The sequence below is a fragment of the Diuraphis noxia genome, unplaced genomic scaffold (assembly GCF_037042655.1).
Source record: "Diuraphis noxia isolate RWA-SAM2 unplaced genomic scaffold, SU_Dnox_SAM2 contig0004, whole genome shotgun sequence".
NCBI classification, from domain to species: domain Eukaryota; kingdom Metazoa; phylum Arthropoda; class Insecta; order Hemiptera; family Aphididae; genus Diuraphis; species Diuraphis noxia.
In genome coordinates this window covers 19,679,068-19,692,328 of record NW_028301714.1, presented here as the reverse complement: position 1 = coordinate 19,692,328, position 13,261 = coordinate 19,679,068, and the positions used below count along the sequence as shown (strand labels likewise).

The window sequence follows — 13,261 nt, the reverse complement described above, 5'->3', positions numbered from 1 at the left end:
TTGAAAACAATTGTTAACATTTAAAAAAGAAAATAGATTTTATTTATTAAATAAATTATCGATTGCTTGTTATCAAAATGTATAATATAAGAAACTATAAAGGTATAACATACGAGTGATAGATATAAATTGTAATAGTAGTTTGGTACTTGTGAAACATATTAAGTATGAGAAGGTACTTCAAAGTTAAATTAAATGGTTATACGCTTATGGTATGATGATAATCAATTAGAGTTGTCAACGGGCAATTAATGAAATTTAACATTATCATATCCCTACGTCCAAGCAAGGCTGTCCATTTAATGTATTTCGGAAACAATTGTATTATTGTGAAGTGTGTTAGGATGTTTACAACAAAAAAAAACACAAGAAAAACATTAAAACAATTGCAGAATACGTTTAAGTCGGCAAGGGTCAGAACAAGCTATAATCCTAAATGAAAAGAGGAAATGTTTCAAGAAGAAAAATAATTGTTTATTTCAAAACCTCGGTAAATAAACAAACCTTTGTCTTAAATAATAATCCATAAAAAATTAACAGTGAAACAAATGGATTTTAGTTTTTTTGTTGCATTATATAGGTAGATAGGTACTATATTTTTTTAGATTTCAACTTTCATCAGACACAATCATTTTTACAAATGATCAATCAACAAAGAAAGTTGAAATTAGCGCTGGTTATATAGTAAAGTTCCTCCAAGATAAATTGACTGAGACTAAATGTTTAAATTATGGCATTAAGAATCTGACGTGAAACATTACAGAGAGGTACATATGGCATAATTTACACTGTATATACTATTATGACACGACAGCAGTTTCAAGACAACGAGTCATTGTATTCATTGTATAGTAGAGTAAAATCATAAATTTTGATTTTAGCTGTTATTAATTATTTTATGGATACAAACTTTGATACTATAATATAAATGCGACTAATGTACAGAACTGCGTATTTAAACGTCTATTGTTAACCAAACCGCACGCGATAGTATGTGTTGTGTGTTGCATCTTGAATGCGTACACCAATACATAATATACATTAAAGATTATAAGCCGAATTTAATTGCATAAGCTCATCGCCAAAATTTTTTTTGAATCTCAATGAAATGTATCATTACGTTTATAGGGCATAATAAAGGTTAAATTACATAAACAGTTGAAATTAAAAAAAGGAAGCTGTAATAATATTATAGTACTCAGGAAGTGTTTTACTACTTATTTATCATTATTTTTTTTTCTTTTGAACAAGCTGTAAGCCTCTAGAAAAAAATTATGGGATTGCACCTACTATATACATCACAGACATTTTTAATACATAATATTCATATTTTTTTATTCATACAAGTATTATGCATAACAAATTTAATGCGAACATAGACCTGAAAATACTAGTAAACTTTTTTACAAAATATGATTGCTAGATAATATTTGACTAAGTGCTTTCATTAACTTTATGAACACTTTTTTTGGATTATTTTTTACTGACGAGTTCAGAAAAATTTAAGTTTATCATATGCATATCATATATTTTTGTATTGTGTATATTAATTAGGGATATGTAGATATGTCATTATATTAATATTTATAGATTTCTAATTATATTTCTGATATTAAAATATTATAAGATAAATAACTTAAAATAACTAATTTTATTCTAAGGGAACAAATAGTTATATTATAAATGTTTTCTTTGAATTCATGCATGTTCATAAATATTAAATGTTTTAAACGTTTATGTTTTATGAAATATTTATCTATTACTATAGTTTTTTTTATTAATTAAAAAAAAATAGTTCTTGATTTATAAATTTTTCTTTGGAATTTCAAGTAGAACATTTTGAACGAAATATTTGAATGATTTAATTATACATAAGAGTGAAATATTTTTTTTCGCTTAATCATAATTTTAGTCACCTATATCAAAAACATGTTAACAATATATATACTAGTTATGCTTCCTGAAAACTTAAGAAAAAATGTGTATTTTTAATTCAAGTCATAATTTATAAATAAAAAAATCCCACAAATATCAACCTATATTCTATAAATAGGTACCTACCCATTATATTTTAAATACGATTAAATACGATTTAACATTCACAATATAAACAATATAAAACTCAAATAAAATACTTTTTGAAAAAAAAAATACAATTAATATTTACTTCATTAAATGTTTTTATTGCAAAGTAAATTTTCATCAATGTGATGTTTAAATCAGAGTACTTTTGAATTCAAACAAAAACGCTAACAAATATAAATAACCATTTAGTAATTTATAAGTTGTAAATTATAACGAACAACATATATTTGTTAACGATATTGATCTATAAAATGTAGTAATCTGATTAAAAATAAACATAATGTTTGTTTTTAAATTTTTTTTTATTATGATTAGAATAGTGGTAAAATAACCATATTAAAACTGTGTTCCCACCCAGAAACGTTGTGGTTAAAACACTCAACTTCCAATATACATTGACAAATTTAGCACGAACAATATTTATCAGTATATCTAATATCGTTTTTCTTTAACTATACCATATAAATGTGTAAATTAAATACATTTTTTTTCTATACTTTTTTGATGAGCGATATTTATTCGGGTATCATCTATCAATGTTATATATATATATATATATATATATATATATATATATATATATAAGTTTATTAACTAACAGTTACGCCAATACACACTCATCGCATAACAAAACTAAAATAATGAGCTACTCATAAGTGCTGTTATTATAAGTAAAATATGGACGTTATGCGTATAATGATATAATAAAGCGGTTAACGTCACGACTGAATATCGCTGGTGAAGCAATGCATTGTCCAGCGGCATTTATTACCGTATTTTCAAAGGTCTATCCCTTGTAGCTCGTAGTCTCCAGTTTCAAATGCCATAATGTCATTTGGCGACGATCACGACTAATTTATCGGTAGTTTAAAACATTCACGTTATAAAAAGAGTGAGTGAGAGAGATAGTGTGTGTGTGTGAGAGAGAGAGAAAAACACACACACAATGAGAGATGGCGAGAAAGAGAGGAGAGGACAATATTTTGGGATCACGTAATTTATATGCCTCTCACGAATAACTAGTATAAATTCCTCTCCATAACAACGACAACGATGACGATAATGATAATGACAATGGTTAGTGTTGGTGATTATGATTATAATAATATTAATAATAATGTACAAGATACACGTCGATATTTTTGTAATAATAATACTTATAATGACTATAGTACGCGTGGTAAAGATAATAACTTATGTTTTGACTTACCGTGTTGGTTCCTTCTTCGTTTTAACGACAACAACAACTGAAACAATAACAACAAAAAAAATTATAATAATTGCTTTAGTTTTAAGATAGCTAATGATAGAAAAAAAAATATTAATTTGATGTAAATTGCAGATATTAAGAATACAAATGATACATAATATTATCGTTGTAGCATGATGAATGATTATTAATTATATATTGATTTATTGTTTTTTTAATATTTTATTATATTTTTTCAAATCGATCGCCAATGTTAAACAATGCATTCAAAACGGTTATGAAATAATTACGAATTTTTAAATGTCGTCACTCGTCAGAGCGTTTAAAATTGCCACGTAGGCCGTAGAGATTCTTACTGGGATTGAATTTATAAAAATAAAATAAAAGGAAGGTAAAAAATGTGTTCAGGTACGTCAAAGCAATCGTTAGCACAGAGAGAGGAAAAAGGAGAATTTTATTTTTACGGCTGTTAAACACATACACAACACATACGTTTGGCCTAGCGCACTGTGCTGTTGGGGGATGCTCAGATGGGGATAGAAACCGATCAGCCATGATGTTTATTCAAACGAACGTTTCCTGCTTTATCCTTGTGTAAAAATACAGTGCTTGTTTTCTCTCTACTGTATTATGCTCAAGTAGTATGTGTATAATATACAGTATTCACGCATACACTAGTGTGCACATACTCACACCCAAGTTCTTCGAAAATAATTTAAAAGTCACTGTTTTGTGACAACTACGTAATTGACTCTCCGTCTCGAGAATCCTGGCAATACATGCATGGTCCACTAGTTTAACGAAATGCGTTCGCGAGAAGTGAAACATGATTTGGACGGACGCCTAACGGATGGAACTTTGCTGCTTTTTTCACTCGAATAACACACTATTTGAACGTTTACCCCGTCGTCCGGGATTGTAGTCTTTCCTAGGTTGGTCGAATTCAAGAACATAAATCACTGGAGATGATACTATACATATACTTAATACGCACACACGTATTACAGCCATTATTATACGAGTTAAAACTCGTTGAACCGAAACAGGACTATCATTGGAGGAGAAAAAATGTTTTGTATATTCAATTTGTTTTGAAACAATTACATAATAACAATCTGCTATTGTTTATTTCCATTTTGGACAAAAACAGAATAAATATAATACCAATTCATCATCATATGATATATACCTATCACTAATATTATACCTATATACAAACATATAAAGGAAAATAAATTATCACAACAAATTTACAGAGATAAACCAAAATCAAACAGATATAGGTACTTATCTTTTCAATAATAATATTATATTGGAATAAATTGATTTACTAAGGCGAGAATAAAAAAAAAAATGATATATAATGATAAGGTACCGATATAAGGTCAATATTTTATAAAATTAATTGATACTTATATCCATTATACATTTAATTTTAATCTAAAGCTTTGGTTCTTGAATTTAAATAACTAAACACAACCTTTCAACTCTTCAATTATATATTATATATTATAAGTTCAATAATGGTAAAATTGAATAAACAATATTATTCTGATTTTGTTTATAAATATAAATTTTTTAAATAATTTACAAGTACATAATTATTAAGTTCAATAGATATTCGAGAATATGATATACACACCTAAAACTCTTCAACCGTGTGTGTTCAGTAACCGGAATGATCAACACAAATGCTTTTTATGTTTATTTATTTTTACGTATAGTACAATATGTAGTATAAAATATTGACTGATGCCTTCGATTATCGTAAGAGATGCAAGAAAAATTGCATTAATTATAATTTTATTAATAATATAAACACCTGTCAGAGTCACTTAAACTTCATAGACTGGTAATTTTATGATAGGCAAAAATATAATACATTCATAATTCATATTAATATTATAATATAATGTGATTATGAGGGAAGATATAGAACGTAGTGCTATATAAAATAAAAAAATTACACTTGAATATTTTAATAAATTAATTTAACATCAAAGTTTAAATGGCTAAAAAAATGATAAATTACGTAGTAGCCAGTAGGTATATATTATATAATTATGATCCATCTTAAATCAATACAATGACAGTATTTATCGTGAGTGGAGAACAAATTTATTTTTTTGACATAACTTTACACGGTACACTTTTTTCAAGTCAGAAAATATTTGGTAAACTATAAATATTCATATTATACCCTTATTAATGATGAAAATATTATGGTAAGGAGAATAGGCCATCTGTTAACATTTTGTTATTTCTCTTAAATTATTTACAGAAATAAATTAAATACACATTAAAAAGTAACATAATATTTCAAAAACGAAAACTAAAAATGTTATTATATTTAAAAATATATGACATTTTTAACAATTTTTAATAAAAGTTTAGTCATATTTTATTGAAATTTAAACAATATTTTACATTAAAACATTTTATTGAGAGTAGAGACTATATTTTTAAATTGGTAACAAATAATTATTAAGTCAATAGATTATTGATATTCAAATTATACATAAATACATATGCTGTAGGTGATAAGTTTAAATATATGATACTTGGTGACTTAAGAAAAATATTATTTTTTTTTTTTATAAAATATATACATATAATATACGTATGTACATTAGGAAATAGAAATATTAAATTGTATACAAGTAATAAAATTACAATTACTCAAATCACCGTGTATAGTAAATTATTAATAGTTATATGGAACTACTATTCTATTATTATATACGTGAAATTGTTTGAAAGTTATAACAATTTTAGTTTCTCAAATGTGATTATTAATTCTGTTGTTGGATGGAAATTACAAGTACCTACCAGATATAAACATAATGATCAGTCATTCTTCAGAATTACAAAGATCGATTAATGAAATATGTTTTGACATATACATTTTTCGAGTATTTAAAAAATTGTATGATTATGCAAATAAACGTAAAATTCTGTAAGATTGGCGAAGTGTGATATAATCACATATGGCGTTATAACCAATTCAAAAGCCGGGCACTGCGTATATGATCATAATACCATATCACACTTACAAAAGCGTATAACACGTACATAAGTATGTAAATGTATGTATGACGTACGTATGTACATTGTACATTGTGTATATTATGTACCGAGGGTTACGTTGAACTCTATTAATCTGGATTAACTCTGTCTACAAAAGCATTCACTTCTGAGTCGCCATCTCTTACACGGTTTCCACTGTACACGCGCTCGTCACTTTCCTCTCCACCCATATATGTCCATCGTACCACGCTGACGACGAAAACTGCGTCGTTACAATATAACAACCATATATATAAGTGTACTATATAGTTTGTGTTTTAGTTGAGTTTAATCTCTCCTATACAGTTGATCAATTATACACAACCAAGGCAGTTAAAAAACGCGGACATTAGGACTTAAATGCATTGTATAATGCGCACAGTTGATAGTGAGTCTAAGGTATCAAGGGAAATCTCAACTACGGTAGTAGTATTCCATATTCCACGGTGTACAGCTCATATCATTGTACGTTCGTATATAACGGTAGTCTGTACAGAGGAAGTGTGTATAATATGATGTGAACCGCAATTTCGTCCTGCTTCAAAAACACTTTGGCTGATGCATTTCGATTCTCGGGCGCCATCTCTCGCACGGTTTTTACTGTGCACGTAACACGTTACTTTCTTCTTTGTCATCGATGTCCATTAATACATTTGTCCATCGTACCACGCTGACGACGAAAACTATAACGTTGCAATGTAACATGTAACAACCATTTACCTAATATGCGTTTTAGTTGAATTTAATCTCTTGCGCCACTGAAGCATACAAATTTAGGGTGGCTAAAAAAAACGGGAGGATTAGTCTTTTAATGCATTATATAACGCGCAATACAGTTAACAGTGAGTCAAAGGCATTTGGACAAATCTCAACAACTACGGTGTACAGCACATACTATGCATTTGCTTGTAACTTTGGAGAGGAAGTGAATATAATATTATGACGTGTATCACACTATCGTCCTGTTGCTATAGATTTTGATGTACACGGCGAGCAAGAGGTGGGTGAACTATAAGCACGGGGGACAGTCAATCAAACGTCATAGGCCTTTGTGAACACACACACACATAATATACTGATCGATATTGTATACATATATTGCATGAAAACTAAAGGGTCGAGTCTAAAGCCCCCATCTCTCTGATCCTGCCCGTCGTCATCCCCCAGGTCGCGATTTGACATGAACATTCCATTATCTCGGTCAACATTGCCAAATACCACATATACAGCTTCGTTCATTCGATGCAGTGGTGGCCACCGCCGCTGTGGAGATTTATTCCCCCGGGGGCGCACCTCTCCCTTAACAGTGTGGAGTCACTCTCCCCCTGTGTTATTGCGTAAATTTTGATATCAGTCCTCTTCTAAAATAATTTTTTCTATGCATATATATATAATATGTATATAGCATATAAGTGTATTTAAAGTTTAGGTACATGATGAAGGTACATAATATTATCGAATATAGATGGGCCAATAGCGCTGTTATAAACTCATAATTATTATCAGAGAATACAAAGATAAAAACCAAGTGACTACAAAAATGACTCAACTACAATTTTCTATCTATAAAAGCAAAATTAACCGATAAGAAATATGTAGAATTTATTAATGTATTTTGTTAATTATTTGTATGCTCAAAATGTAAATCAATAGCTCTTCAAAAGAATTATTTTTTCCAAGTATAAAGAATTATTGATATTTCTCTCTCCCACTCTACTCAGTTTGTTATACTTGACCCACTGAAGTATATATGTATAGAAAATGTACAAATGTATGTATGTCAGTGATTTGATTAATGTGATTTTCATGGTTTTTTTTTTTTAAGTTTTTGGTCAACCAGGAACAAGACATGTAGTGTAATGATATATACTGACCGGATTTAATGTCAACTCCATTGAATACAGAAATAATGGTTCAATATAATATATATATACTATACATAATTTGATAAAATTTTGTACACAATTGTCACATCAATACGTAAAATTAAACTATACTTGGTTTTTGCTTATATTTTATTTTCTAATGTTCATATAAACATAAAGTTATACATTTGATTATAACATAACTTCCAAATTTATAAAACCATTATTATTGTTACAAAATATGATAAAAACTAAAAATACATGATACTGTGAATAATAAAACTGATTTACTCTTTTTTCCAAATGCTAAGTTTTAACATTTTTGACAAATGTTTAGACAAATACTTACTTAAAATTGTATATACTTATTTTTTTTTTTAAACGAGTTTAAATTAAACCTGGTTTAATATTATATTATGCACTCAGTTAAAAATACACAAAAAACTGAAAACAGTGACAGCCAAATGTTTTTCATTACAATTATTTTTTAATACCTACAATTTCAGAATGGTAAAAACAATAACAAAATGGGATATATACTATTATAATAAATTTATAACATAGTAAATAATATGTTAGATTTAAAAAAAAAGTGTAACACTACCATTGGTGTTTAGAAAAAGAAGAGTTGACGAACCGGATAATTCAAATGTCAACCAAAGAACGCTATTTGAATCCGAGTATAATCTAATGGTTACGTAAGGGAAAAATAGGTAAAAAATAGTTGATTTTTCATAAGAGAGTTTTATGCACTTAGTGCTCAAAATCTGCGAAACCTGTCATTTTTCTCTCATAGTCTCATCCTAAACGACTCCACAAATATTTTTTCTTTACATTACTAATGATCTCTGAAAAAAAAATATGAACACAGGTTTTTTATGTTGTTTCTTTTAACCAACGCAACGTGATGACGTTATTATTTCGGTTGGCAAAACGCATTCGACGAAATTCAATTTTTATCTTCTAACAATATACAAACAATTTACCAAGTAAGAATACTTTAATACTACGAAAATGAAAATAATGTCATCAAACAAACACATACACGTAGGTACTTACGATATTATAATATAATATGAGCAAATATGATACGAGTATAGGCAATAGTGTTTATTTATTATATTATTACGATTTTGAAAAAATGTACAACTTGAAGGCGGAGAAGTGAATGAAATAACGTAGAACAAATAAAACAAATCATCCCCTCTATGTTTGAGTAGTAGCTTTGTGTTATTTCTATCATTATTGCGTTTATATATTTTAAGGTTTAGGAACAGCTTATGAGGTACCTATACGTTTTAAGAAAAAATGCCTCATTCATATATCCCCGTGTCTACCGTTTGAAAATTTCCCTCGCTGTTGTTCCATCCATACTTTTCGTCAGTGATGTGAATGTATGAGTGTGTATATATGAGAAACAGAAACTTTTATTTGATTTCGACGGAGAAATGGAAAAAGTTTACCCCCTTGAAGAACTAGCGAGGTAGGAAAATACCTAACACGCAATTTCGTGTTATTATTTTTATTTTTTTTTTGTCTACTACTAATACTACTACTATTACTACTACTATTACTACGAACACTACTACAGCTATACTTTTACTACAACAGCAGCCGCGGTGACAACGGGGGAGGGGGAGAAACCACCCCTACAGTACAAATATTTACAAAGTACGATTTTTCAGTTTTATGGGATTGGGATGGTAAACGGTAAGGAAGGAGATGGATGTGCGGGTGGACCGAACCGTTGATTGCCGTGGTGAAACATACAGACTGTTTCCACGTATAATTCTCTAGCAGGTTTTTACAACTGCTGCTGGTGGGCGATAAAAAACTAATTTAAAACAAAACCACCAGCGATTTCGCGTGTTACAAGTCACTTGGGTTTGAAACTAGTTAATTAGGTCAAAATCGATGTTTACGATTTAAAAAAAAAATATTTCATATTGACCACGAACGCCACACGACCGATATTAAAAGAAACGATGTAATTTAACGCATTTTTAAAATTCATAAATTCGTTGAATGCTTTTTTCATGAAAATATTAACGAAGTATTTATATTTAAAACTATGCGTTGTAGAAATATCTGATATCAGAAAATTGCATCATTTGTAACATAAGCCTGAAACTTAAATTGTATGTTTTTTTTTAATATTGTTACAAGGATAATCGTAATATTCAAAACTTTTTTCTAAAAATAAAAAAAATATGATTGCTAAATTTATTATAAGATGTTCTTAGAAATATACCCATAATTAACTTATTTTTTAGGATATACAATAATATATCGTATCAAATCTAACCTAAGACAGCTTAGGTTATTTTTATTATTTTTTTTTCATTTAAAAAATTTTAATTGTTTTAAAAATATATTATTCAATAAATTGCATAATAAAATTAGGGAGGAATAACAATATAGTAATAAAATAATTAGTAAAATAATTTATAAGTTATATTATTTTTAATAAATTTGTAGAACAAATGTCAAAATATAAAATACAATACTACCACAACACAGATATTAAAATAAATATTTTTCTTCATTTTATTTATATGAAAATTGCTGTGTGTTAGTATCATTATTAGTTTTAAATAAATTTAAATGTTGATTTTCGTTTTAACTATAAACAAAGGTCAACGGGAAATAATTTAATTGGAATTTTTAGTCGCATTTATAAAAGCTTTTATACAAATCCGTACTTACTTAATTGACATTTTTAACTCAAATAAGCAATACCACTAAATTACGAGAATTAATGAACAATTAAATAAATAAAACGTAATAACATACTTACAATGATTAGTCTTAATGTTATTTAAATATATATACAATAATAAATAAATTATTTATAATTCCTATACTACACCATTTATGTAGAATTTGAAATAAATAGAGTGTAATTTATTTGATGTATAAATTACATTTAGCATAGTATTTTAACGAATTAAATCCGTAGCAAAATTAATACATTTTATAATTATTTTTATTTTAATATTTTAATATTGAACAGTTATTAATATTTTATCACTAATTACCAATAAATAATTGTGAACGTACACTAAAAACATACTTCACAGTGCATAAAATCCCTTCAATGGGGGATTTAAAGCCCTCGGTTTCGAATGTGATCGATAAAAAAATTTTATATGACAGGGTAAAAAAACCGTGTGAAGTATTTTATATTCTCTGCAGCGGTTTGTCCCCCTATGCCCTATATAATCCAATCAAATGCGACGATGGTTTTAATCATATTGATAAAAAAAAAAAGTACATACATATGTATTAAAATATATAATAATAATAATAAAGATAAATCCCCGTAAAGGATTGGACGCAATAGAAGCTTAAGACCACCAGTCTGTGGGAAATAACAATTGTATAACTTACTGTGTGTGTATAAAATAATATAGGTACTATATTGTATTTGTGTGACAATGGTTAGTGCTGTGAGCATTTATTTATAATATGAATAATTGGATATATATATATATATTATGTATAAATAGTATAATAAACCTATACTATTTATGTATATTTATAATGTATAATCAAGAAAAAATTAAATGTATGACATAAAACAATAAAGAGAAAATTTACTTATTCTTAACACTTAATTGATCGCTTTATAAACATCAAACTGATAGGTAGTTTGCTTTTAAGTCGATCACTTAAAATATTATCATCCATGGAGATTTCTATGCCACTAGTCGACCTGGCGTAAGATTGTCTACAAAAAATAATGTATAATATCACATTTTTTAAAACTGACTTGTGCCCTTTTCACAAAAATCGTCCCTGTGTAAATATTCCTGACAAGAAATAACACGATGGTCAAAAACGAAATAAAATATTAGTAGCTATAATATCACTCATTCATTCGTCAGTTGCGCCATTAAAAATTAGCTCATAATATTTAAATTGGGGTTTTTCTTGTAACAGTTTTACAATATGTAAATTTGAAATTGTAGTTAAAAGATAGTTGTACCTATAGTTAGAATATATGCAATAAATATATAAAATAACATTTTATTTTGTGACTACTCAAACAATTATTCCCCCATAAAACACAAAACTGCAGTTTTATAGTTTATTTAACAGCTTTAGATTTATTTGTGTGATAATGGTCTAGTTTCATAAACTTGACAGAATATTATGGTATAATCTCAAGAGCAACATAAATTAATATGGTTTTTATATGAGAAGAAGTTTCAAATACATATTATACAACATTAGTCTTTGGTGAACCATAATTCAAATAATATGCTACCATCCATAATATGAAAGAATATTATAATATGATCATTTGATGTATTGTCGCAAAGCGATCATTTGAAATATTTTTGACAATTTAATGACCACGAGGTATTTTCATAGTAGGTATTGATTTAGTATAAAAACAAAACAACGGTGTTTAAATCAACAGTTCAGTTTTCACCGTCATCGAGGATGGAGGGTCCGATATCGATTTTTACGCTTTTCTATACCATATTGCTCGTGACATTTAATACAATATGATGATTTCAATGATCACTGATATTATTATCTAAGATGCGATATTTTCATTCGTTTCCAAAGTTTTATCGATAATAAAATAATGATCTATACTCTCTAATGATTTTATAATATTTTAAATTTGCTCATTTCCTACGTGATTAGATTATTTTAGAATCATGATTTTAAAATAGTTATTTTAAACGTAAATAAAGTAATCCAATGAATACTGTTTACTTTATAATTGAATAAATTAGAATTTATACAACCAGTAGTACAGTGCTTGCTTTGGATATGTAGTTATTGGATTTTTCTTGAAAATATTAAACTTAAACAACAAAAAGTAGATCCAAGAAAAAAGCGATTTTAACGTTTCATTTTTGAAGGACAATGTTTTATAAATATGAGAATAGATGTAACGTCGTATATAATATGAAGTTAGCTCTTATACAATTTCTACTCAATGCAACAAAACTTTAATAGATATTTAAAAGCAAAAATTGATGAATACAATTATTAAGCCATGTATCGTTATTACCTA

The 13,261-nt window shown here is 27.5% G+C and overlaps 1 protein-coding gene across 1 annotated transcript in view; it reads right to left on the bottom strand.

The window, feature by feature from the left end:
- The window catches only part of Sema2a (Semaphorin 2a), a 384,224-nt gene that overhangs the window by 213,740 nt on the left and 157,223 nt on the right, over positions 1-13,261 (bottom strand). Inside the window, exon 4 of the mRNA XM_089225342.1 lies at positions 3,296-3,332. The gene's annotated coding sequence lies outside the window, so the exon portion shown is untranslated. The remainder of the gene's footprint in view (positions 1-3,295; positions 3,333-13,261) is intronic.